This window comes from Pseudophryne corroboree, chromosome 6, assembly GCF_028390025.1.
Source record: "Pseudophryne corroboree isolate aPseCor3 chromosome 6, aPseCor3.hap2, whole genome shotgun sequence".
Lineage (NCBI taxonomy): Eukaryota > Metazoa > Chordata > Amphibia > Anura > Myobatrachidae > Pseudophryne > Pseudophryne corroboree.
The window spans coordinates 335,677,414-335,701,775 of NC_086449.1; the positions used below are offsets into that span (position 1 = coordinate 335,677,414).

The window sequence follows — 24,362 nt, forward strand, 5'->3', positions numbered from 1 at the left end:
TAGTGTCATCAGAGGAGACAGAGAAGGAACAATTAGAGAGGTAGGAGGACAGCCAGGAGAGGGCAGTATACAGACTAAGAGAGTGAAGGATTTGCAGAAGGAGAGGTGGCTTATTTGAGTGTTTAGACCACTGATGCAGCAATGTTTATACACCATTGTACATGTCCTGCATTGCCGTGTACTGAAATCCATTGTTTTCTTGTTTTGCTCATTTCTTAGGCATTGCGGAACCCTTGTGGCACTATATAAATAAAGGATAATAATATTACATCCAGGTGCTATCTGGACCTGCTTGCAACAATAATGGGTGACATAGGTCCAGAGAACTAACGTTTTTTAGCAACATATTAATATATCTCTCTCACAGTCCATAAAATGACAGGTAAAAGCTGATACTGGTACTTTATCATGCTCCAATGTATCTCTTTCCAAGGTTTGATACATCTCCCCGTGGTATGATCCTGCCAAACTTCTTTCTGGCATTCTGTACCCTGGTGTGGTCCAAGAGCATATGCTGTCTAAGATGACCAATAAAAAGTGTACCCCCTCAGCACTTACACAAGGAACAATAGAAGGTTTCAATCAGCGAGATTGAAATTGTAAGGATCAAAAAAAGATTATACATGCCACACAGCCTAATTGTTATCTGTTAACAAATCATCCATATCTGACATTTAGAATTTCCCAAGCATCACTGCAGGGGAATTGATAAAGGTTTTCAATCTGTCAGGCAAGATTTGTATAGGACAGGTGAGTTCACCAAGCTAGCTTTAGTCAGGGAGGAGTGGGAACTAATACATCTGAATCTGCCTGACACAAATGCTGGAGGAAAACAAAGAGTACATTTTATTTAATTGGAAAGGGTAAGATCGAAAAGCGGCAATGATTGTCCTACGATAGTCCTATTGTCTTAGTAAGATGTGCTTTGAAATCCTCCAAATACTTTTCCCTTCTTCGTCTGATCACATGTACTAGGAAAAAAAGAAAGGAACAATAGTGTGTTACCTTACAGAACTATTTCACCCAATCATCAGAGAAATGGAAGGCTGAAAAATCCTTTAGGCAGTGGTTCACAAACTTCTTGTATCAACATTTTTTCACCTCTAGACCATAAGTTTCTTAATGGAAAATTCAACAAAAATGATTAGATTAAGCAAATTGTGCTTACGTGCATCCTAAGATGCAGTTTTGTGGTTGTGGACAGGGCTGTACTTCTATTTGCCCACATAGGTTATCATTTGCAGCCACCAGCACTGGTTTTGACTATCAGATTGACCATAAATGATTTGATTTTTTCCTGGACTACCAAACCCTGGCACCCCTGCAGGTGCTCCGAGGCAACCCAGGATGCCACAGCACCCAGTTTGGAAACAAATTCCTTAGGGTTATCCTCTTGAGCCAACAATCACAAGCCATATTATCAACATCAAACATAAAAAATAACCTCCGATCATACAAAAGTAATTTATTTCCAACATATAAGCTAAAAAGTTTTTATCTATATATATATAGGGGTCTATTCAATGCATGTCGGACCCTTTCCGACGAAAGGATCCGACAATGCAGTATTCAATTTGTGGCCAAATCCGACAGGTTTTGGGCGTTCTTAACAATGTCAATCCGACTTTTTTAAAGTCGGATTGACATTGTCAGAAATGGGACTAAAACCAGTCGTATTTGAGCGCGAATTCGACAAAACATGTGTATCCGCGGCTAATCCGCCAGTCCACGTGTTTTCCGATAAGTCGGAATTGCCAAACTGTCGGAAAAACGGCAGCCCCATTGAATAGGTCGATCACGATTTGACCTAAAAAAGTCGGAAACTGCCGTCTTTCTGACAAGACGGCAGTCCCAACTATAATTGAATTCACCCCTTAAATGCGAAAGCCCTCACTCACTGAGTGACTGACTCATCACTAATTCTGTTTCTTCCCGATATGTTAGTAAGCTGAAATTTAACATAGATATTATTCAGGTGGTAAACAGGAAAACAACTTATTTAAAATTTTATAAAACCTCCCCTATGGTGATGAAAAGGGGGTTGACATAATGATGTCATTACTCATCACTAATTCTCTTCCCAATATGTTAGGAAGCTGAAATTTAACATAGGGATACTGCAGGTGGGAAATAAGAAAACAATGTAATTAGAATTTTAATAAACCTCCCCTAAGGGGATAAAAAGGGGGTTGACATAGTGACATCATTACCGATGCATGGCTTGCATTGCATGAATGATAACGCCCAAACGGACAATCGGATGAAAATTTGGATTGCACCTCCAGTGTGTATAATTTAATAATCTACATATATGGTCCTGTCACTGTTACACAGACTACTCGGTATCTGGGTTATCAGATGGGACCAGGTGATGCTCGCGCAATTACCCCTTGCACAGCAGTCTTTTATCCTCCTATGATGCTAGCCTTCTTCTATAGCAGCTGCCTTTCCAGGGTGAATTAGGTCCACACCGTACTCAGATGCCCCCAGGTTTTATGTATGGACAAGGTGACTATTGAAGGCTGGGCAAGAGTAAATGCAGTACTGTGAGATGTCACAGGACAACCTTGATAACCCTGCCCAATACTCAGACAGGAATAATAAAAAATCGTACACAGGTGCAGCAATGCACAGAGTGATATTATAACAAACACTCAAAAATATGAAGTGCAACAATACACAGGGTGGTACAATAAATGAATGCTTATGATATGTAAATGCAACAACACACAGGATGATATAAGCAACTTAGCTAAATACAGTATAAATACAACAATGCACAAGATGGTATTAGCAACTAAACATAGACTGTATATGAATGCAACAATGCATAGGGTGGTATAAGCAACTAAGTACAAGCAATAAATAAATCTGCAGTTAGTTCCTTAAGGAACTTGGAAGAGCAAGGCAAGGTACAGATAAAAAGATTACTTAGCTGCAGGAGTCCCCTGGATACCAGGCAAGGCAGGACAAAGCAAGGTAAGGCTGGAGCTGTCTGAATGTACTTCCAGGCTACAGTTGGTCTCACATTCACAGTCAGGAACACAGGTGACAGGTAATGAACTCAAGATTCTGGCAGGACAGGGTACCCCGGATTCTAACTGGACTTGGTATCACAAGTACTGTAATCGCACCAACTACACAGGTTCAAGATTCCACAATAGGACAGGGACCAGACACAGGTACAAACAGGAAACAAGCTATAACCGGCCTCAGGTGAAGGGCAAGCTGGGTAATAAAGGGAGAAGCGCCAATTAGGATGGCTGAAAAGGACAAGCCTCCTAAACACAAATTAACTGCAGCTGGAAGACCAGACACAAAGGTCAGACAGGTGAAACTGCACAGACCACACATACAGGCTGCAGTTGCACAGAACATAATCAGGAATGAGCCACAGCGGTGGCTCCTGACAGTCACTTTTTACCGTATCTGCTACGGGTGCTCCTCTTGTAACGATAAGAACCATGGATTAATATTTACTCATGACGTCTCAAATTTACATCTCTATAGGCTTTCCAAATTATTAACAACCGTGAAAATCAGAAACTCCCTTGCGAAGAACGGTAGAACAGCTAGTTACATAGAAAAGGGTATATAACAGAGGCACATATACTATTAACGGGATTCTCCGTACCAGAACTTAGACGTAAACAATCAAATCTCAATATCGTTTCCACATTGCAGATGGTTTTTAGCGGGGCACCTGTCCTTGCACCAAGATGATTTCCTGTTGCAGAGAGCCTGTACTGAAAGCACAGCATTTCAACTCCATAGAGCAGTGCTTCCTAAATTAGGTGCCATGTCATTCTAGGGTTCCACGGGGCACTTGCAAGAGTGCCACAGGTTAGTTGTCCAGGACCAAATGAAATTATTTATAATCAATGTGGCTTGGGTATGGGATCCCATCATTTGCCATGCTGGTGGTCAGAAGACCGACAGCTGCATAAATATGGTTAGGTTTCTGACACCTGGTGGGTAAGTATATTAACCCTCTCCCCCTATATCCCTAACCCTCCCTACTTGCAGCCTAACCATAACCCCCCGTAGGCCAACCCTAACCGCCCCCCTTAGTGACTAACCCTAACCGTACTCTCTTAGTGCATAACCCTAACACTCCCTTTTTAGTGCCAAACCCTAACCCTTCCACCGATTCAGTATGCAGTGTGTGGGGGCCCCTTATGTGTGGGGGCCCCTGGATGGCCACCCCTGTCGCCCCTCCCTTAATCCGGTACTGGTGACGTGATTCAAATAAGTTTGGGAACCACCGCATAGAGGGCCTACTGTAATTCAGCATTGATCGCTGTTGCTACTAAAAGAGTGATATTTTCTTTGCAAACTTAATTGCAAAGAATTATACAGATAGTTGCCACCCAGAATTGGAAAAGACGCCCACTGCAGTTTTGTGATGCATCGCAATCCATATGCAAAATCTGGAACTTCAAAGGGGTAAATAAATGCAATCTGCGCCAAGCCAGAGCATCCACAAATCTACACATGCTGTTGCATGCAATTGACCGCAGATGACGTCAGAGACCTGCCCGCCAAATGGCCATGGCACGCTCACGTTTTTGCCACCACTCCCACAAAATCCCAGGGGTATATTTACGAAAATTTGATTTTGGAGTTTCAAAAGTTTTGACATTCGATTTCCGTTCAGTTTTCATTCAATTTGGATTGAAGAGATTTGCTAAAGACCAGATTGAATGTCGAATAGATTGTAAAGGCAAATTCAACTCACATCCCAATAGAAATTCTGAAAAAAATCAATGTTTTCCCATAGCCCAACATAGAATCTCGTCATTTACTAAAATTCGATTTGCAAATTGATTTGAAAGCAAACTCAAAATAGAACCCCTAATCCCAAAATGTTTAGAATGATGTTAGACATTCAATTTGGCTTTTAAACAACATTCTAATGGTAGGAAATTCATAGTTATGATTTTTACTCAAAAGCATGTAGCGCAGTGTGGAAGTAGTAATAATGGATGTCCAAGGTTATGGTATGTTGTGCACCTACCTGCACAATGCAAATCACCACCTGACTGAGATAACCCTGGACACTCAATTAGAGCACCATCAGCAGCTTCATGAGTTGAATAGTGCATACATTTATACTTACAGACATCATACTTATGTCATGAATGTGCAATATATAGCACCAGAGCACAATATTTGGCAATTTGGCTGGATGATATAATGAATTTTAAAATTATTATTATTATTATTTTAAAATTATGAGTGTTGTAACTGGCTATTCTGGTTTGTCCCATGATTCCTACATCCTCAGCAATTCATCCCTGTCTGCAAAAATTCTTGTGCATGAAGCTGCTGATGGTGCTCTGATAGCGATACGTGGCTCAGCGCGTTGCTATCGCTGACTCTAGATTGGCCTGCATGCATGCCAAATATAGTCAGATCGCTCACTTCACCGCTGAGCTGTTTTTTTGTTTTCCCCACGCTCAGCACACATTGCGCTGTGTGCTAAGCATCCTGAGATGTGTGCTGAGCGATCTGTACTAGATCGCTCAGTACACATCTCTGGGAGAAATCTGAACGTGTGTACCCCCCTTTAGCGTGCTGCACTCATGGTCCATCTTTATCAGTAGTATAGCATGTTTGAAGAAGGCTGGCAGAAAGTCTTGGTTGTTTCCAAACAATGTCAAACGTGGGTACACACTATACAATCAGGCTGATCAGGGGATAATTGTATGATCGGCCTGATAATTGTGTAGTGTATGCGTCAGCGTTATCTGATAAATGGCTTCAAGCACTCCAGCAATGGTCATATTTGGAGGTTGGGATCTGATGTGCTGCACGTGCTATCTTGTTCCCGACCTCCTGATTCCATTGAAGACAGTAGAAGAAAGTACACACTGAGCTAAAATTTGCTCAGTGTGAACTGATGCACACAGATCCGATAATTGTGCTGTTGGATCAGAGCATTTATCAGTTCTGCAGAATTCATCTGCTAGTATGCACCCAGCATTAGCCTCTATGATTAGCGCTGGTGGAATGGTTACCTAGCAACTAAAAATGTGGCCTGGTGTTGTTATGGAACTAATTTAGTTCAGACATATGTTCATTACAAGTAGGTCCAGGTAAGACACAGCAACTCCAAAAATGATGTCTTCTAATCTGCAGCAAGTTATTTAATATACCCAGCTACTGTACAGTATGATTATACCCATGAGATGTTATTCCCACTGGTGAAGTTCAAATGGTTGGAACATGTAATCAGTAGTGTTAGAACACTATTTCATACTGTAGGAATGTCTGTGTTAACTCATTATGTGACCAGTTATTATTTAAAATAACATAAATTTAAATTTATCTTAACAAAAATGACCTCATACAGTATCTCACATCCTGCCTTATTGTTATAATAGACACATAGGTGCTTAGCTTATCTGTATGTTCTACAGCATTAATAGGATCAGTAGTAATTTTTGCCCCAGGGGGCACTTGTGTTCATACAGACAGTGGTAGAATAAAGCTCTGCCCTCATCTGTTTGTTTTCCTTTGCTCTGTCTACCTGTCTCTCAGAAACACCTATGTTTTACCGTCCGTCGCCTTTATTATATATCTACTCACATTCTCACTTTTTTTCCCCTTTACTTCTTAACATCCAGTATAAGCCTATATATTTTTTTTCTCCTTTTTCTGTGATGCTTCTAAATCCATTCTGTCCCATTTATTACTGTTTTCTGTGTTTTGTCCACCTATTTGATTTCTTATGCTCTCATTTTGTTCTTGTCTTGTATTTTATTTCTTGATGCCTGCTGCCCTTGTTTAGAGCATCAAATTATTTCCCCTCTTCTTGCCTCTGCACCCTCCAAATTCCTCTTTCAGTATACCTCATAGTTTGCACCCGGCTCCCTCTTTTCTCTCTCTCTCCCTCTACACTGTCTCTCTACCTTTCCACTCTTTTCTCTATTTCTGCTCTCTCTCCATACTCTCTCTCCATGCTTTCTGTCTGCTCTCTCTCTCTGAACTCCTTCTCCCTCTCAATTTTCTATGTGCTTGCTCTCCATCTTCCTCTCCATTCTATCTTTACCTTCCTTCTCTCTACTTTTTCCACTCCTTCCCTCCCTCTCTGTCTGTCTCTCTCCACTCCATTCTCTCATTTGAATTTGTTCAACTCTTTACCTCATCCTTGTTATTCTTTCTCCCTCTTCCTCCTCCACTCTGTCCCCCTCGTCCTATACATTTTCTGTTTCTTCACACTCTAATTAATATCTCTTTCTTTACTGTCCCACTAGCTCTCTTTTTCGCATTAATGCTGTCAGTTGCCCTCTACTGCAATCTCTCACTGACTTGATTTCTCTGTTGCACTGTCTTTCTCTCTTTCCCTAACCCTCTTGCACTTTCTGTCTTGCACTCTTTCTCACCTTGTTTTGCGCTCTCTCCCTTGTCTTGTGATCTCTCCCCCGCCCTTTCCCTCGCTCTGTCTTGCGCTCTCTCCCTCACCTTGTTTTGCTCCCTTTCCCATGCCTTGTCTTGCTCTTTCCCTCATGCTGTCTTGTGCTCTCTCCTTCGCCATGTATTGGCACTGTCTCCCTTGCCCTGTCTTGTGCTCACTCCCATGACTTGCCTTGCTCTCTCTTTCTTGCTGTCTTGTGCTCTCTCCCTCACTTTGTCGTTCTCTCCCTTGCCTTGTTTTGCACTCTCTTCCTCACCTTGTCTTGTGCTCTCTCCTTCACTCTGTCTTGTGCTCTCTCCCTCGCTATGTTTTGCACTCTCTCCCTCATCCTGTCTTGTACTCATTCCCTCGCCTTCTCTTGCACTCTCTCCCATGCTGTCTTGCTCTCTCTTTATTGCTCTGTCTTGCACTTTCTCCCTGACTTTGTCATTCTCTCCCTTGACTTGTCTTGCACTCTCTCCATCACCTTGTCTTGCACTCTCTCTTTCGCCCTGTCTTGCGCTTTCTCCATCGCTATGTCTTGCGCTCTCTCCTTCACCCTGTCTTGTGCTCGCTTCCTCGCTATGTTCTGCGCTTTCTCCCTCACTAAGTCTTGTGTTTTCTCCCTCATCCTGTCTTGCGCTCTTTCCCTCACCTTGTCTTGCGCTCTCTCCCTCACCTTGTCTTGCGCTCTCTCCATCATCCTACCTTGCGTAATCTCCATTGCCCTGCATTGCTGTTGACTTCATACATACATTCCAGATTCTATGTGAATTTTCTTCCTTATCCTGACTATCTAGCATTCACATATTTTACACTTTGTTACATTGTGTTTGCCTCACTATTACAGTCCTGTTTAATTTAACCTTATAATTCCAAAAATATTTCTTTCATATTCCATTTTTTCCTGTATCCATCCTGTAATGTAAGTCACCTGAAATGGAAATAATAAGGTGTTAACCCTTCAGCTTTCATTATATTACCAGTCCCTCTAAAAGTAAAATGTTAAATGTCTCATAGCTCTCACTCCATCCCTTCTTTGCCTCACTTCTTTGTATGTCCAACCAAGAGAATTAGTGGTTACATGTCTATTTGCTACAGAAAATGGGAAGACATGAGGAAGAGAAACAGAATTAGTAGTGTGAAGGATTTACTGGTTGGAAATGGGGAATAGCAAAGGAGGAGATATAGAGGGAATATGTGAAGCTAGGTGAGCGAGAGCAGGTATGAGTGAAGAAATAAAAATAGAATTATTCCCATAGGAAATCTTTCTTCATGCATTAAGACTTAGATTTAACAGTTTATCTGCTGGGGTACAGTTCTTAAGCTTAATAGTGACTGATGATGTATAACTCTTTCATTACTATTTTATATCATCCTCAACCTCTTTACGCTTGATCCATCTATTCCTGTCTCCCTTATTGTGTTTCTCTTATGCATTGTTTTTGGTTTAAACACTGCCTCTGCCTCTCTTTTAACCCTTTCAGCCATTCAGTATGTGCAAGCTCACTCTATTGTCCTTGTCTCATGGTGATATCCCATATGATTGCATTCTGTTAGTTTGTGCATCTGCATCCCTACCCTCACTTTCCCTTCCCGTGTGTTCTCCCTTCATTCCCTTTTTCCTTTCCAGTTTCCAACTTCCTTCTTGTCCTTTTCTTTTTCTTATAGGCATGACTCATCTGCTCATTATTCCTTTTCCAGCCTCTCTCCTTCTCTCTAACATGCCCTACTTTCCACCATCCCCATTCATTTTCTTCTGACACCCCAGTTTTGTTCTGAATGTTTTTTCTTCTGGTCCCATATTCTCGTTTATCTCTTTTCTGCATTCTCAACCAACATCTATCAATTGTATTTATGTTAATTTTCAGGGTATGTCTAATTGTTTTTAATGCTCCATTTCTCCCATCCACTCACCACATTCCCTATTTTGTAGCAAAGTGTGTGTGTGTGTGTGTGTGTGTGTGTGTGTGTGTGTGTGTGTGTGTGTGTGTGTGTGTTTGAGTGTGTTTGTTTTTATTCCTACTGTAGATTGTAAACTGTTCAGAGCTGGAATCTTTTTTTTTCTCTTCTATTGTATTGTATGTGTAAACTTGCTATTGCAGCCAATACATTCGTGACCTGTGCTATAAAAAACATTATATGGCGCTACAATATATATAGTATGTATAATTAAGTCCTACCTTATTTTTACTAGACACATCTTTTTTGTGTGTTGGATTTCCCCAAATGTAATAGTCCTTTCTGTGCATACCAGGAGTGTTGGCATGACTTGTCTTCCACCCTCATGGATTTATATTTGGTAATAACGCTCACAAGTAAAACCGTTATCTTTTCCCAAGGGTAGCTAAAGGTCATGCATGAATTCTTAAGCTTTCCCATCCATAGGATAGCATATATGTGCTTGATGGTACAGGATTAAGGGTCAAGACTATCTGTTCAATCTCTCTGCTCCTGAACTACCTTCACATACAGTCATAATCTAGTCTCATTGTTCCTGTTTCCAGGGTTTTTATACATTTCTCTCACATTAGTAGATGTTATATGACCTGTGTCTTTGTCTTAAATTGAATGGGTCCCTCAGTCCTGGAGAGGTAATTGAGTGGATATTCTTGTTACCAAGAGGGTTTTTCTCTTTGGCTTTTTATTTTTTATCCGTTTCTCTGTCTTGAAAGAGACATATGTGATCATGTTTTTATTTGTGTTCTTTTCCTGTTATTATTTATAAAACACCATCATTGTCTATAATAATATTTATAACTGCACTGGAGAATGTAGGATAAGAGAACTGAAGTACTTTAGTATTCATATATCCTTAACCCCATAAAATGGTTACACAAATCTTTCATTAATGTGTTAGTAAAGCCATTTTTGTATTCCTTTCCCCTCCTTTCCCCTGTTGGAATTATTGTTTACCTGAGAATCTCAAATCAATAAACATTTGTACAAATATTTTTCTTACCTAATTTATGTTTGAGTCTGTTCTTTTTGTAATTATATATTCTGTACCAATAAGCACTTCCTGAGAGATATTTTGTCTTTATTATTTTGCATTAAATGATCACATTTTTTAACCTAGACTCCTTCCATTGTTTTGTTGATTGACAAATTAGTATTTTCGTATCATAAAATATAAATATAATCTCATCCTTACACACTCTAGAGCCCATTTAACAGCCAATCAGACACTTCCTTTCACTAGACTGATAAAAGATAATTGCTGTTTGGATGCTGTGGTTCAGTACAAATGCTGCAGTTAAATTCAGTGTTTGTAAACGAGCCCTTCTGAGACATAAGGATAGATCTGTCACACGAAAGACATAAAATAAGTAATTGACGAAAGTTCAATTCTGTTTTCTGACGTCACAGGCCATTTTCACAATTTTTACCCATTTTTTTTAGGTACATATTGTTATTGGAATCAGAATCTCAATGCTTTGGTCACATGAACCAGCTTAACATTTTAGTATTCAGAATAATGTTACACACATACATAGGTACTTGTTCAAGGACAATGGGGGTCATTCCGAGTTGATCGCTAGCTGCCGTTGTTCGCAGCGCAGCGTTCAGGCTAAAAAATGGCATTTCTGCACATGGCCCGCAATGCGCACGCGCGACGTATGGGTACAAAGCCCATTGTGGTTGCGCACAGGTTCTAGCGAAGTTTTCAGTCGCACTGATGGCCGCAAGAAGATTGATAGAAAGGGGGTGTTTCTGGGTGTCAACTGACTGTTTTCAGGGAGGGTTTGCAAAAACGCTGGCGTGTCTGGGCGTTCGCTGGGCAGGTGTATGACGTCAAATCCGGACACGAATAGGCTGAAGTGATCGCAAGCGCTGAGTAGGTTCAGAGCTACTCAGGAACTGCACAAACTGTTTTTGCAGAGCTCGGCTGCACATGCGTTCGCACTTCTGCTAAGCTAAAATGCACTCCCCAGTGGGCAGCGGCATAGCGTTTGCGCTGCTGCTAAAACTAGCTAGCGAGCGATCAACTCGGAATGACCCCCTATGTCTCAGAAATCGTGGACAGGTTATATGGCTGTGGGATGGTACATAGCGAACGTAAAAATGGACAAAATCATGAAACATGATATAATCAGGGCCATCTTAACATATAGCTGCCCAGGGCCACACAATTTTTGGGGCCTTCGAGCAGGGGCGGGTGGTGCTCACACAATCAGAGCGGTGAGGTAGCATTCTCTATCTGTCGCCCAGCTTGCAGCTGGACAGTGAATGACTTGCTGATTGGTAGATGGCTGGAGCTATCCACCAATCGGAGTGCTGACAGCCATTCACCTTATGGAAGCATGTGGTAACATGGCACAGGACCGCAAGAGGGGCATGTTACTTTACATTTAATTGTTTCTCGTGAATGGGTGTGTAGGGGCACCAAATGCACTGCTTTCCCCAGGACCTACAATGCTGTTAAGACATCACTGTTCATAATATGGTATAAACAATGCATGTATTGATACTTCTTATTGGCATACTACAGGAACCCATCAATTCTCAATTATGAGTATATAGACTTTTATGGCCTTTTGAGTATACTTTTGAACATGGGCCATTATTATTCAAGCTTTATATTGTTAATTTAAGTATAAGACTCTATAAAAAGCCTATGTCACTAATCTTAATTGGATTAATATGAACACACATGAAAAACATCTGCCTTATTAACGAAATGTCTTTTGATTGAAACAAGGATGTTTACAAATCGTTCATAAATGATTTCATCTGCAGGAAGCTTCATATAAGTCATGCAGTAGATAGGGGGAAACACATAGCCTATTTCATATGTCAATATTTTAGCTTCTTAAAGGAACAGCATTTAACACATCATTATTCAGCTTCAGGTACTTTAGGGCTGATTCACAGTTGGGAACAGAGCACAAAACAAACATACATACAAACAAAACTAACAGGATACATCTTGTACCTGGAACACACCATGTTGCAGTGCAAGGGATGTGAATACATTTGTGAAGACTTGGTAAACCCATCCTCTCTGCTATTCTCATAATGGTACAGGTGTAGTTCATTGGGTCTATAGTACATAGATAGTCAGTAGGTCCAGTGGCGTAAGTTCGTCCCAGTTGCCCGGAGGCAAGATAAATATTGGTGCCCCCCCTATTCACTATATTAAGATAAATATATGTATGTAGATGTGCGTATATATATATATATATATATATATATATATAATACATATATACACACGTATTTGTGTGTGTGTGTGTGTGTGTGTGTGTGTGTGTGTGTGTGTGTGTGTGTGTAGTGTTCTGAAAAATGTATATACTGTATTTATACATTTAATTTTATTTTATTTTAAATCACACATTTCTTAGCAGTCATACCCAGGATTAAAAACCATGACTTGTTACACTGCAAGCAAACACTTTACTGATGGAGTTATTTGCTCCTGTAGAGGAAGCATGAGAATTCTAACTATATGAAGTTACGTGTAATTGTCAGAGAAGTAACTTCATATAGTTAAAATTCTCATATTTCCTATACAGGAGCAAACAGCTTCATCAGTAAGGTGTTTGCTTCCAGTGTAATAGGTTGTGGTTACATTGTGTATATTCAGTATAATAAAGAGGGTGTGATTTGTAAGGTGCAGGCAGAGCCGGCCATAAGCATAGGCAAACTAGGCAATTGCCTAGGGCATTTGATATGCCTAGGGGCATCATCAGCTTCTGCTGATTAAAATGATATGCGGCATGCCTATATTCTGTATGTAGCATTTCTTATGCAGATACAGCCACAGTCTCACACAGTATATTGGCATGCTGCATATCATTTTAATCAGCAGAAGCTGTTTGTGCATCCTAGCCACATAGCAATGCAAATAAAATGCATTTTCATTAAAAAAATGTACCCGACGTTAGCATTGAGGCAAGATTTATGAGGACACATCTGTATCCAAGCAGAGGCAGAGGTCACAGTGTTAGTGGCAGTGTGAGTGCTGTGTGCATGTGAGTGGGTTGGTTGTGCAGTTGTGTTCAGAATATGTGTAAGAAGCATTATGTGTGTCGTAAAAATGCATTAATAATGTGCAACATATGTGTAAGGGGCACTATGTGTGTCATTATGTGTATAAGGGCATTAATAATGTGCGGCATATGTGTAACAGGGTACTACTATATGTGTGTCATTATGTGTATAGGGGCACTAATAATGTGCAGCAATTGTGTAGGGGGCACTATGTGTGTCATTATGTGTATAAGGGCATTGATAATGTGCAGCATATGTGCAAGGGACATTATGTGTAAAAGGGCATTAATAAAGGTTGTCATAATGTGTAAGGCACATTATGTTAATAAGGACATTAATAATGTGTCTCATATGTGTAAGGGGCATTACTGTGTGGCATTATGTGTATAAGGTGCTCTACTATGTGGCATTGCGTATAGAAAGGGCACTACTATGTCGTCTAATGTGAATAAAGAGCAATAGGGTGTGGTGTAATGTGAATAAGGAGCAATTCAGTGTGATGTAATGTGAATAAGGGGCTCTACTGTGAGGAGTAACGTTTATAAGGTAAAGTGATACTACTGTGGGATGTAATATGAATTATGGACACTATTGCATGATCAAATGTGAATAAAGTTGCAGTACTGTGTGGCGTAATTGGAATTGGGGTTACTATTGTGTGGCCATGCCCCTTGCCAGCAAAAACACACCCCTTTTTGGGCTGTGTGCCAAATGTGCGAACTGTTCCTATTTAAAATATAAGGGGTACAAACACCAAAATAAGGACTGTTATGGATGAAGGGTGGTGGTGCTGGGAAAGAGGTGCAAGGTCAGAGGCGGAACCAGCGGTGGTGCTAGGGGGCACCAGCCAAAATCTTGCCTAGGGCATTATATAGGTTAGGGCCGGCTCTGGGTGCAGGGACCAGTGAGGAAGTCGGCCATTGAAAAGACAGTGGCAGCTATTAATTAACTTAATTCAATGGTGTCACAGAATGGGAGCAGAGGTGCCCCCCTTCAGAGCAGGAGCCCGGCGGCAGATGACTCCGTTGCCTCCCAGAGTTCTGCCTCTGAGTAGGTCGGCCCCATATGGTCGATATGCAAAAGGTTGACTGGGTGAAAAGTTTGACAGTAAAAAGGTTGACTGTGTATTAGGGCGACAGATACAAAAGGTCGACATTTAAATGATTGACACAGAAGCAATGGCGCACCCAGGGGGGTTTCCGAGCACCTAGAAACCCCCCTCCACCAAAAAAAAAATAATATATATATTATTTTTATTTTTTATTTTTTTTGCTGCATGAGTATTATTAATGGCTGTCTAGCATCCTCTGCAGCCTGCTGTCTTCCTGGTGGCACTTGTAAGTGCTTAATAAAAGTTTACTTTATTTTAATTATAGTACATATATATCCATGTGCAATTTGTGCATACATATATACACATGTATATACATACATACATATAAACACACACACATATGATATATATACATGCATATATATATGTGTACTGTATGTGTACATATATATATATATATATATATGCATGTTTAATATGCTATGTGTATATGTGTATATGTAGATAAATATATACATAGGTGTATATACGGTATATATATGTGTAGATATGTAGATATGTAGATATATATATATATACACACAGACACACTAGTTTTAGGGACCCAGCATATACTGGGTCACCTCAGTCCCCACCCCCGTGCTTGGCTCCACCAAGTTCTTTTAACCCCCCCATGCAAATCCTGCGTTTGCCACTGAGAAGAGGTCAACAATTTTTATTTTAAGTTTTTTGGGGTGTCATTTTGTATGTTTCATCATATGTGACCCCAGTTAGTGTACCATGCACCATGCTTCGCCACAGGTTACTATTCCCAATCATAGTCCATGTGGATGGTAAATGAAGCAAAAGTTGGAAAAAAAACCCATTGAAAAAGTGTGTCGACCATCTGTGTTGACCTTTTAAACCTGCCGACCTTTTGTACCTGTTGTCACAGTCGAACTTTTGACCATGTAGATTATTTTACCATGTCGACCTATTGCACGTCAACCATATAGGGCCAACTTTATTGACTGTCTAACTAGACACTGGGGTATATGCAATTCACGGCGAATCGCGGCAATTTTTCGCCGTTTTTTAATTCGACTTAATTCGACAGGTGAATTCCGGAAGGTGGCTGCCGGAATTCACCATATTCAATAAAAAACGGATTCGCCAGAACCGCGGGCGAAAATCGGCCGATTTGGCGGATTTTGCCGCGATTTTAAAAAACGGGAAAAACCCGGAAAAAAAATGGCGTGGGGTCCCCCCTCCAAAGCATAACCAGCCTCGGGCTCTTCGAGCTGCTCCTGGTTCTAAAAATGTGGGGAAAAATTGGGCAGGGATCCCCCGTATTTTTAAAACCAGCACCGGGCTCTGCGCCTGGTGCTGGTGCCAAAAATACGGGGGACAAAAAGAGTAGGGGTCCCCCGTATTTTTAACACCAGCATCGGGCTCCACTAGCTGGACAGATAATGCCACAGCCGGGGGTCACTTTTATGCCGTGCCCTGCGGCCGTGGCATTAACTACCCAACTAGTCACCCCTGGCCGGGGTACCCTGGGGGAGTGGGGACCCCTTCAATCAAGGGGTCCCCCCCCCCAGCCACCCAAGGGCCAGGGGTGAAGCCCGAGGCTGTCCCCCCCCATCCAATGGGCTGCGGATGGGGGGGCTGATAGCCTTTTTTTATGATAATGAAAAGAATATTGTTTTTTCCAGCAGTACTACAAGTCCCAGCAAGCCTCCCCCGCAAGCTGGTACTTGGAGAACCACAAGTACCAGCATGCAGGAGAAAAACGGGCCCGCTGGTACCTGTAGTTCTACTGGGGAAAAAATACCCAAATAAAAACAGGACACAGACACCGTGACAAGTAAAAGTTTATTACACACTGCCGACACACACATACTTACCTATGTTGACACGCCGACTGCCACGGTCTCCGACGATCCGGGGTACCTGTGAAAAAATTATACTCACCTTCCAGCGTCCAGAGATACATCCACGTCCAGAGATAATCCTCGTACTTGTTAAAAAAACAAACCGCAAATACCCGTTCCATACCGGACTGAAAGGGGTCCCATGCTGACACATCAGACCCCTTTCTCCCGAATGCCGGGACATCACGTGACTCCTGTCACTGAAGTCCCTTCAGCCAATCAGGAAGCGCTACTTCCGTGGCGCTCACCTGATTGGCTGTGCGCTGTCTGTGCTGTGACAGCGCATCGCAAAGCCGCTCCATTAGTTTCAATGGTGGGAACTTAGCGGCTAGCCGGGGGGTTACCCGCGGTCAGCCGCTGACCGGCGGGTGACCTCACCGCTAGCCGCTAAGTTCCCACCATTGAATATAATGGACGGGGCTGTGCGATGCGCTGTCACAGCACAGACAGCGCACAGCCAATCAGGTGAGCGCAACGAAGTTGCGCTTCCTGATTGGCTTTAGAGACCTTTGTGTGACAGCTGTCACTGACAGGTCTCATTCGTGGAAAGGGGTCTCATGTGTCAGCATGGGACCCCTTTCAGTCCGTGTGGTCGGTTGTCCGGTTTGTTTTTTTCTCCAAGTACGTGGATTTATCTCTGGACCCTGGTTGAGGTGAGTATATTGATCTTTTATTTTCAGGTACCCCTGGATTCTACATGGAGAAGAGGACCGATGTCGGCGTGTGAACATAGGTAAGTATGTGTGTGTCGACGTATGAAATAAAGTTTTACTATCAAGGTGTGTGTGTCCTGTTTTTATTTGGGTATTTTTTTCCCAGTAGTACTACAGGTACCAGCGGGCCCGTTTTTCTCCCGCATGCTGGTACTTGTGGTTCTCCAAGTACCAGCTTGCGGGGGAGGCTTGCTGGGACTTGTAGTACTGCTGAAAAAAACAATATTCTTTTCATTATCACAAAAGGCTATCAGCCCCCCCATCCGCAGCCCATTGGATGGGGGGGGGACAGCCTCGGGCTTCACCCCTGGCCCTTGGGTGGCTGGGGGGTGGGTCCCCCTTGATTGAAGGGGTCCCCACTCCCCCAGGGTACCCCGGCCAGGGGTGACTAGTTGGGTAGTTAATGCCACGGCCGCAGGGCACGGCATAAAAGTGACCCCCGGCTGTGGCATTATCTGTCCAGCTAGTGGAGCCCGATGCTGGTGTTAAAAATACGGGGGACCCCTACTCTTTTTGTCCCCCGTATTTTTGGCACCAGCACCAGGCGCAGAGCCCGGTGCTGGTTTTAAAAATACGGGGGATCCCCTGTCAATTTTTTCCCCGCATTTTTAGAACCAGGACCAGCTCGAAGAGCCCGAGGCTGGTTATGCTTTGGAGGGGGGACCCCACGCCATTTTTTTTTAGGATTTTACCGTTCCAGCAATAAAAAAATAAACAAAAATAAAAAAATATTTTAAAAAATATATAAATAATATTTGTGCCTCCAAAAAAAAAAAAAAAAAAGTACCTAATCCCTTCTAATATAAATAGATATGCTATTCCTAAAAAAAAAAAACACCAAAAAAAACATGTTTAAAATTTTTTTTATTGTTTTCACCCTCCAAAGTGTGGCGGATTGAAAATGACGAATTTGCTGTCTAAAAGCACTGCTGTCGAATTTCCAAACTTGAATTGAATATGCTTTGGTCGAATTGCAGCACTTGTATCATTGCAGAAAAGTCGAATTTGCAAAAATTCGAATTTCAAAAAGTCGAATTTTGAAAGTCCGTTTTTTGGTCGGAAAGCACTGAATTGCATAGGCGAATTTTTTTTTTGGGCGAAAATGACCCGAAATTCGACAATTTTGGGAATTCGACCGCAATTGCATATACCCCACTGTCTCTCCAGTGTCTGGAACCCAATGGTACACATCTCTCATTTCCTTGTTGCTTTGGTGTAGGAAAGAACATTTCTAGGTGCTCTTAAGCTAGTGTAATAAAGTCATGAGAGAAACAAGGCTAAAGCAGCTTGTTAGAAATAACTGTATAAATGTGCTGATGGGGCTGTCCTACGTGTACTGTACATCGGTTAGACTTTGATGTAACAATGTTCTATTTCAGCCACCTTGCATGTTCTTAGACCCTCTTTCCATTAGGGACTTTTTCATTCACAGCACTGTTCCCTGCCACAGCATGGCTGGTATAGAGATGGGGCTGTGAGTCGATTTCAGGCAGGGGAAGGAATATATTACATGTGGTAGTTCAGAATTCAGGTGCATCAGTGATATTTTTATTCTGGCCTCCCAGCGTAATGGGTGTGGTTATGAATTCCTTTTTTTCATGCCCAAGAATGGCCATCTTTTTGTTTATTCTGAAGTCTGTAGTTACTGCTTCCTTGAACATATGACTCTATGCCTTCCCCGAAGATGGCTCTATGTCGTGTACTTCTAGCATATGATGATTATTAGGCCAGTCTGTGACAGTCATAACCAGTTGCCACAGCACCACTCCATTGCAAACAAAGAGGATCAGCGGCTTGCATTTTCACAGAAGCTGCCATTTTCTGCACCTCCATGTCAGTGGCAGGTCCTCAGTATGGAGGCATCACTGTCAGTGTTCTAGGCACCCCCTATATCCTGTTACCCTAGGTGCGCCTAGAGGTAGCGCCGGTCTTGGTTTCAGTAAATGTGCTGGTGTAGATTTACATTTCTGCTGCCTAATTTCATAGCTGGGATCAGAAGTCTGCATTTTCCTACCCATGAAACTTGCGTTATATACATTTGCGATATTCTTTTACATGCATATGGAAGGCAATAGGTAAAGCTGAAGACAACACACAAGTGCTTTTGTAGTGTAGAAATGCTGTATAACTATATCCCTGTATACATTCCTGTGGTGCACAAACTATTTCTGTATCTCTTCATATTAGCTGTGAAAGTGATTAGGCGGTCTATTCATGAAGCAGTGAAACGTGTGGAGAAGTTGCCCATGGCAACCAATCAGCATTGAAGTAACATTTATCATTTGTATACTATACAATTGTACAGAGCAGCTGATTGGTTGCCATGGGCAACTTCTCCACAGGCTCACTTCTCCACACGTTTCACTGCTTCAGCTTGCATCAAACAGTAGTATAGAACCGCTACTTTTTGATTTTTGTAAAAACATTATCACAATGTAGTATAGTAATAAGTAAGCAGAACTACTTAGTATGGCAATGTGCGATCATTGGGATTTATTTTCTTTAAGCTTTCACATCTGTCTACTTTAATACATTCAACATCAATTTTATCCTGTCCAAAGATAATCAGAAATACATGCATGTACTGAGAGGAAGATGAAATGATATGATGAGGAGCATGTGACGCAGGAAGAGGGAACTCATTACCTGTATGATAGAAATAAAAGCGATGGGGAGACAGGCGCAGCCAGGCACATGATTTACAGGTGTGTATCCTTATCTTTCAGTCCCACAAGCTTGACAGGCCCGTCTTCCATTACTGAGAAGTAGACATTTTAGTCTGAGATTTGCAAAATGTCATTATTTGTTATCAGGCATGTTTTCTGGAGTTGTTTTTAGTGCATGGCACTATATTATCCATCCTGTTCTAGATGTGTCAGGTTCCCTATTCTTATTTAAGATGTATAATAACATCATCATAACATAATAATAATGTGCTGCGTCTACCAGTTTTAGTATTTCTGTTGCCAACCCTGCCATTGCCTGTTACTGTGTGCCTGTCCTTTACCTCAGCACCTTCAGTGCAGACTCTGTTCCTTCCTATATTGTCTTTGAGGTTCCCAGCTGCACTGTTGAGTAAACACTAGGGTCTGTATTGTTGTATTGTTGTAAACATCGCTAATTAAAGCTAATGACAGAGCATTAACACTGTGCACTCCAGTCTGCCCAAAGCACCCATGGGAAGCGCTTTTCCATTCTGCAGGCACAGGATAACCCCAAGGGTCTTTACACTGTGCACACTAGTCAGCATTTACACAGTGAGGTATTCCACACAGCTAGCACTCTAACATTACTGTTCTATCTGTCCACTGGATCTTGTACTAGCTCATTATAAAGTGTGTACCTCCTATAGTAAATAGTGCTAGTATAATTTATACATAACATGCAGATATGAAATGTAGTAGGAAGGTTTAGCTTCCTGTTGATGCTACTTTAATGATGGGGTTAAGAGTTTCTATCATCTGAGCTGTTGAACACATCTGTTTTACTAGGATTGCTTTGGGGAAAGGAGGAAACTGGTCATCTACAGTAAATGGGACTGAAAGGTGTTTATGATGAGGCAAAGAGAATGAGACCTGCAAAGGGAGAGGAAATGCAGAGATTAGTGAAGTGTACCTGGAGATTGCAGTCACTTATTGGGCAATCTGAATTATTTTGTTGAAGAAGGTCCAAGTTTTTCTCTCTCGTTTCCTTGTTATTTTACCACGTTGAAGGGTCAAAGTTCATATACTAACACTGATTTTGGTTTAATATGGCATATGACTGCAATATGAGGTTCAGTCTTAGGGGTTCATTCCGACCCATGCGCACGCAGCGGTTCTTCGCTGCAGTGCGAACGGGTCGGAACTGCGCATGCGCGGCGCCCGCAATGCGCACGCGCGTCATTGTCCAGAAGAGAGAACAAAGTGATTGCTAGCGCGATCGCAAGAAGATTGACAGCGGGGAGGCGTTTCGGGGCGGATACTCACCATTTTCCAGGTGTGGAGATCCAAACGCAGGCATGTCCAGGCGTTTGGAGGGCGATTGTCTGACGTCAGTCCCGGGACCTTTGTCGCTGGATCCGTCGCACAGGGTAAGTAAGTCTAACCCTGGTCTTGTTTTGCAGGAAACTTTTTTAGCATAGCAGGGCTGCACAAGCGATCACAGCCCTGCTATGCTAAAATACATTCCCCCATAGGCGGCGTCAAGTTGATCGCACGAGCAGCAAAAAGTTGCTACGTGCGATCAACTCGGCATGAGGGCCTTAGTCAGGTGTCCTCATGTAGGGGAATGCGGACCTTGGGCCTAATTCAGCCATGATCGTAGCAGCAAATTTGTTAGCAGATGGGCAAAACCATGTGCACTGTAGGAGGGGCAGATTTTATAACGTACAGAGATTTAGATTCGGTGGATTGTATTGTTTTTGCGCAGGGTAAATACTGGCTGCTTTATTTTTACACTGCAATTTAGATTTCAGTTTTAACACACCCCACCCAAATCTAACTCTCTGCACATGTTATATCTGCCCCACCTGCAGTGCAGATGGTTTTGCCCATCTGCTAACAAATTTGCTGCTATGATCAGGTCTGAATTAGTCCCCTTGTTGGAAGACTATTAATGTGCTATTTTATGATACAAGTAAGGAACCATTTCTAAAGCCTTCAGCAATATAGGGGTGTATAGCTATGAATTCAACTTATGCAACTTTATAATCTTCACTTTTATTTTGCTTGAAGCTATATTATTGCCAGTGAACATACACATTTACCAAGACTGTACTCTCGCCTGAACTCCTGCAATTCTACTGTTCATTGTCTATTATACAGTCTCCACTCCTTTTCCCCATTTTCCACAACCCATTTACCTCATACTGTACATACTATGTCCAGATTCTCATCAAACTCCCTCCCCTCACAATCACTCTGTCTACCAAATCCTTTTTTTTTGCCCCCTCCTCCAACCTCTATCTGTCCCCACATCTCTCCTACATCTCCTCCTCTCTACCCTCCTCTTCCCCGTCCACCCTTCTGTTCCCTTCCTCTCGCCTTCTGTTACGCCACTTTCAGTCTCCACTGCTCCACCATGGGCCTACTACGCCACCACTCGGCCCTGCTCCTTCTCCCTTTCCCTGTCACTTCACCTCACCTCCATCCGCGTCACACTGTACTCCCTCCCTGCCATACTCCTGCAGTTTACTCTCCTAGTTTAGGAGTCCGCACATTCACTACACCCGCTCTATCCCTGCAATCCAAATTGATCTCACCTAAACTCTACAGCAACCCTGATAATCTCATTCACATCTCTCCCACAAACATTCTCCCTCTTTCCTGTGCCCTCTGGACCAGGCATTCCCACTAAATTACTCAACAACTTTGCTTCCTGGCTTCCCCACTTCATCTCTTCAAACATTCCCTCCATAACCTTAGGTGATTTCAACATCCCAATAAATATCCCCAAAAAACCCTCTGTTCCTAAACTCCTTAACCTCACATCATCGATTTGTCACTCCCACTGGACTTCCTCACCCATGTGAGTGGGCACTAACTTGATCTTGTCTTCACTCACCTTTGTGATATTTCTGTCAACTCCAACTCCCTATTCACCCTCTCTCACCATTACGTGCTTTCTTTTAACTTATTCCTCTCTGATTCTCCACCACTGCCATCACTAAGTGTAACATGAGGCTATCAACACCATTTCCTTATCCTCCTTGTTCGATTAACTTGTCTCTTCTATTCTCTCTATCCTGTCCTGAACAAGCCACTTCCTTATACAGTTGCTCCCTTACGTCTGCTCTTGACTTTGTTGCTCCAGCGACCACTTTTCATCTTCACAGATCAACACCTCAACCCTGGCATTCCAAACCCACCAAATACCTGCAAATATGTTCACGTACTGCCTTCTGCCTGTTCCCGTCTTGCACTGTCCCCTCTGCTTTCAAGCATGCCCTTGTCTCCTCTATTCTTAAAAACCTACCCTCGATCCTAACACTTTCCAACTACCAACCCATCTCTCTCCTCCGTTTTGTCTCCAAACTCCTCTAGCCTATTGTCTACAACTGCCTTACTGCCTTTCTCACCTCCCACTCCCTCCTTGACCCACTTCAGTCTGGCTTCCATCCTCTCCATTCCACTGACACTGCCCTCACAAGTCTGCAATGACCTCATTGCTGCCAAATCCAAGGGCCACTACTCTCTACTTATTCCCCTTGACCTCTCTGCTGCTTTTGACACTGTGGACCACCCTCTCCTCCTACAAATCCTTGACTCCCTTGGTCTGCATGATACTGCCCTGTTCATGACTGTCCTTCTGCCTCTCTAACCATTCCTTTCTCTGTCTTCTCCAATGACTTCACCCCCCCCAACCACTACCAGTAGGTGTCCACAAGATTCTGTTATTAGACCTCTACTGTTCTCTCTCTACATCCTCTTTAAGTAAGCTCATTAGCTCTTTTGACTTTGATTATCATCTCTATGCTGATGATACTCAAATCAACCTTTCCTTTCCTGACCTCTCCTCCTCTATCCTCACTTGTATCTCCAACTGTCTCTCTCATACCTCTTCTTGGATGTCACAGTGCTTTTTAAACTTAACATGTCAAAAACTGAGTTGATAATCTTCCCAACCCCCTGTATAACCTCACTTCCCAAAATGTTATTATCTATTAATGGCACAACTATCTTCTCTAGCTCCCATGTACGCCGTCTTGGAATTATCCTTGACTCCTCACTCTCCTTTAAACCACGCATTCAGTACCTCTCGCTGTCCTGTCGTTTCCATCTCAAAAATATTTCCAGGATCAGACCCTTTCTCACCATGGATGCTACGAAGAACCTTATACACTCAATGGTCATCTCCAGATTTGACGGTAATGTCCTCCTATATGCCCTTCCTTACAAATGCCTCTATCCACTCTAATCTTTCCTTATTGCAGCTGCCTGGCTCATCTTCCTCTGCAAACTTACTACTTTCGCCTCGCCACTCTTACAAGCCCTACTTCTCCTTCAGAATCAAGTTCAAGCTTCTCACACTCACTTATTAGGTCCTCTCCCATTTACAACTCTGCCCTTATCTCCCTTTACATTCCTGCCTGTCCTCTTCGCATGCCACATCTCCTCCCAACTGATTACTTCCTCCCATTTCAGCCTCCAAAGTTTTGCATGCGCTGCTCTCTATCTCTGGAATTCTCTACCTTGCCCCATCAGACTTTTCATCTCTCTACAAAACTTCAAATGGGCTCTCAAGACCTTCTTCTTTATCAAACCGAGCCGTCTCTCATCCTAAGCCTCTGTTCCATGATCACTATCTAG

At 42.4% G+C, this 24,362-nt stretch overlaps 1 protein-coding gene and 1 long non-coding RNA gene across 13 annotated transcripts in view; one reads left to right on the forward strand and one right to left on the reverse strand.

The window, feature by feature from the left end:
* LINGO1 (leucine rich repeat and Ig domain containing 1) overlaps positions 1 to 24,362 on the forward strand; it is a 667,101-nt gene that overhangs the window by 200,028 nt on the left and 442,711 nt on the right. For 5 of the 12 annotated variants that reach the window (XM_063926416.1, XM_063926414.1, XM_063926418.1 and 2 more), the window contains one exon: positions 19,635 to 19,778. The exons of the other annotated variants lie outside the window; for them this stretch is intronic. The gene's annotated coding sequence lies outside the window, so the exon portion shown is untranslated. The remainder of the gene's footprint in view (positions 1 to 19,634; positions 19,779 to 24,362) is intronic. 12 annotated transcript variants of the gene reach the window in all.
* LOC134932212 (uncharacterized) overlaps positions 836 to 24,362 on the reverse strand; it is an 86,606-nt gene continuing 63,079 nt past the window's right edge. The window contains exon 2 of the long non-coding RNA XR_010179267.1: positions 836 to 971. This is a non-coding gene — a long non-coding RNA (uncharacterized LOC134932212). The remainder of the gene's footprint in view (positions 972 to 24,362) is intronic.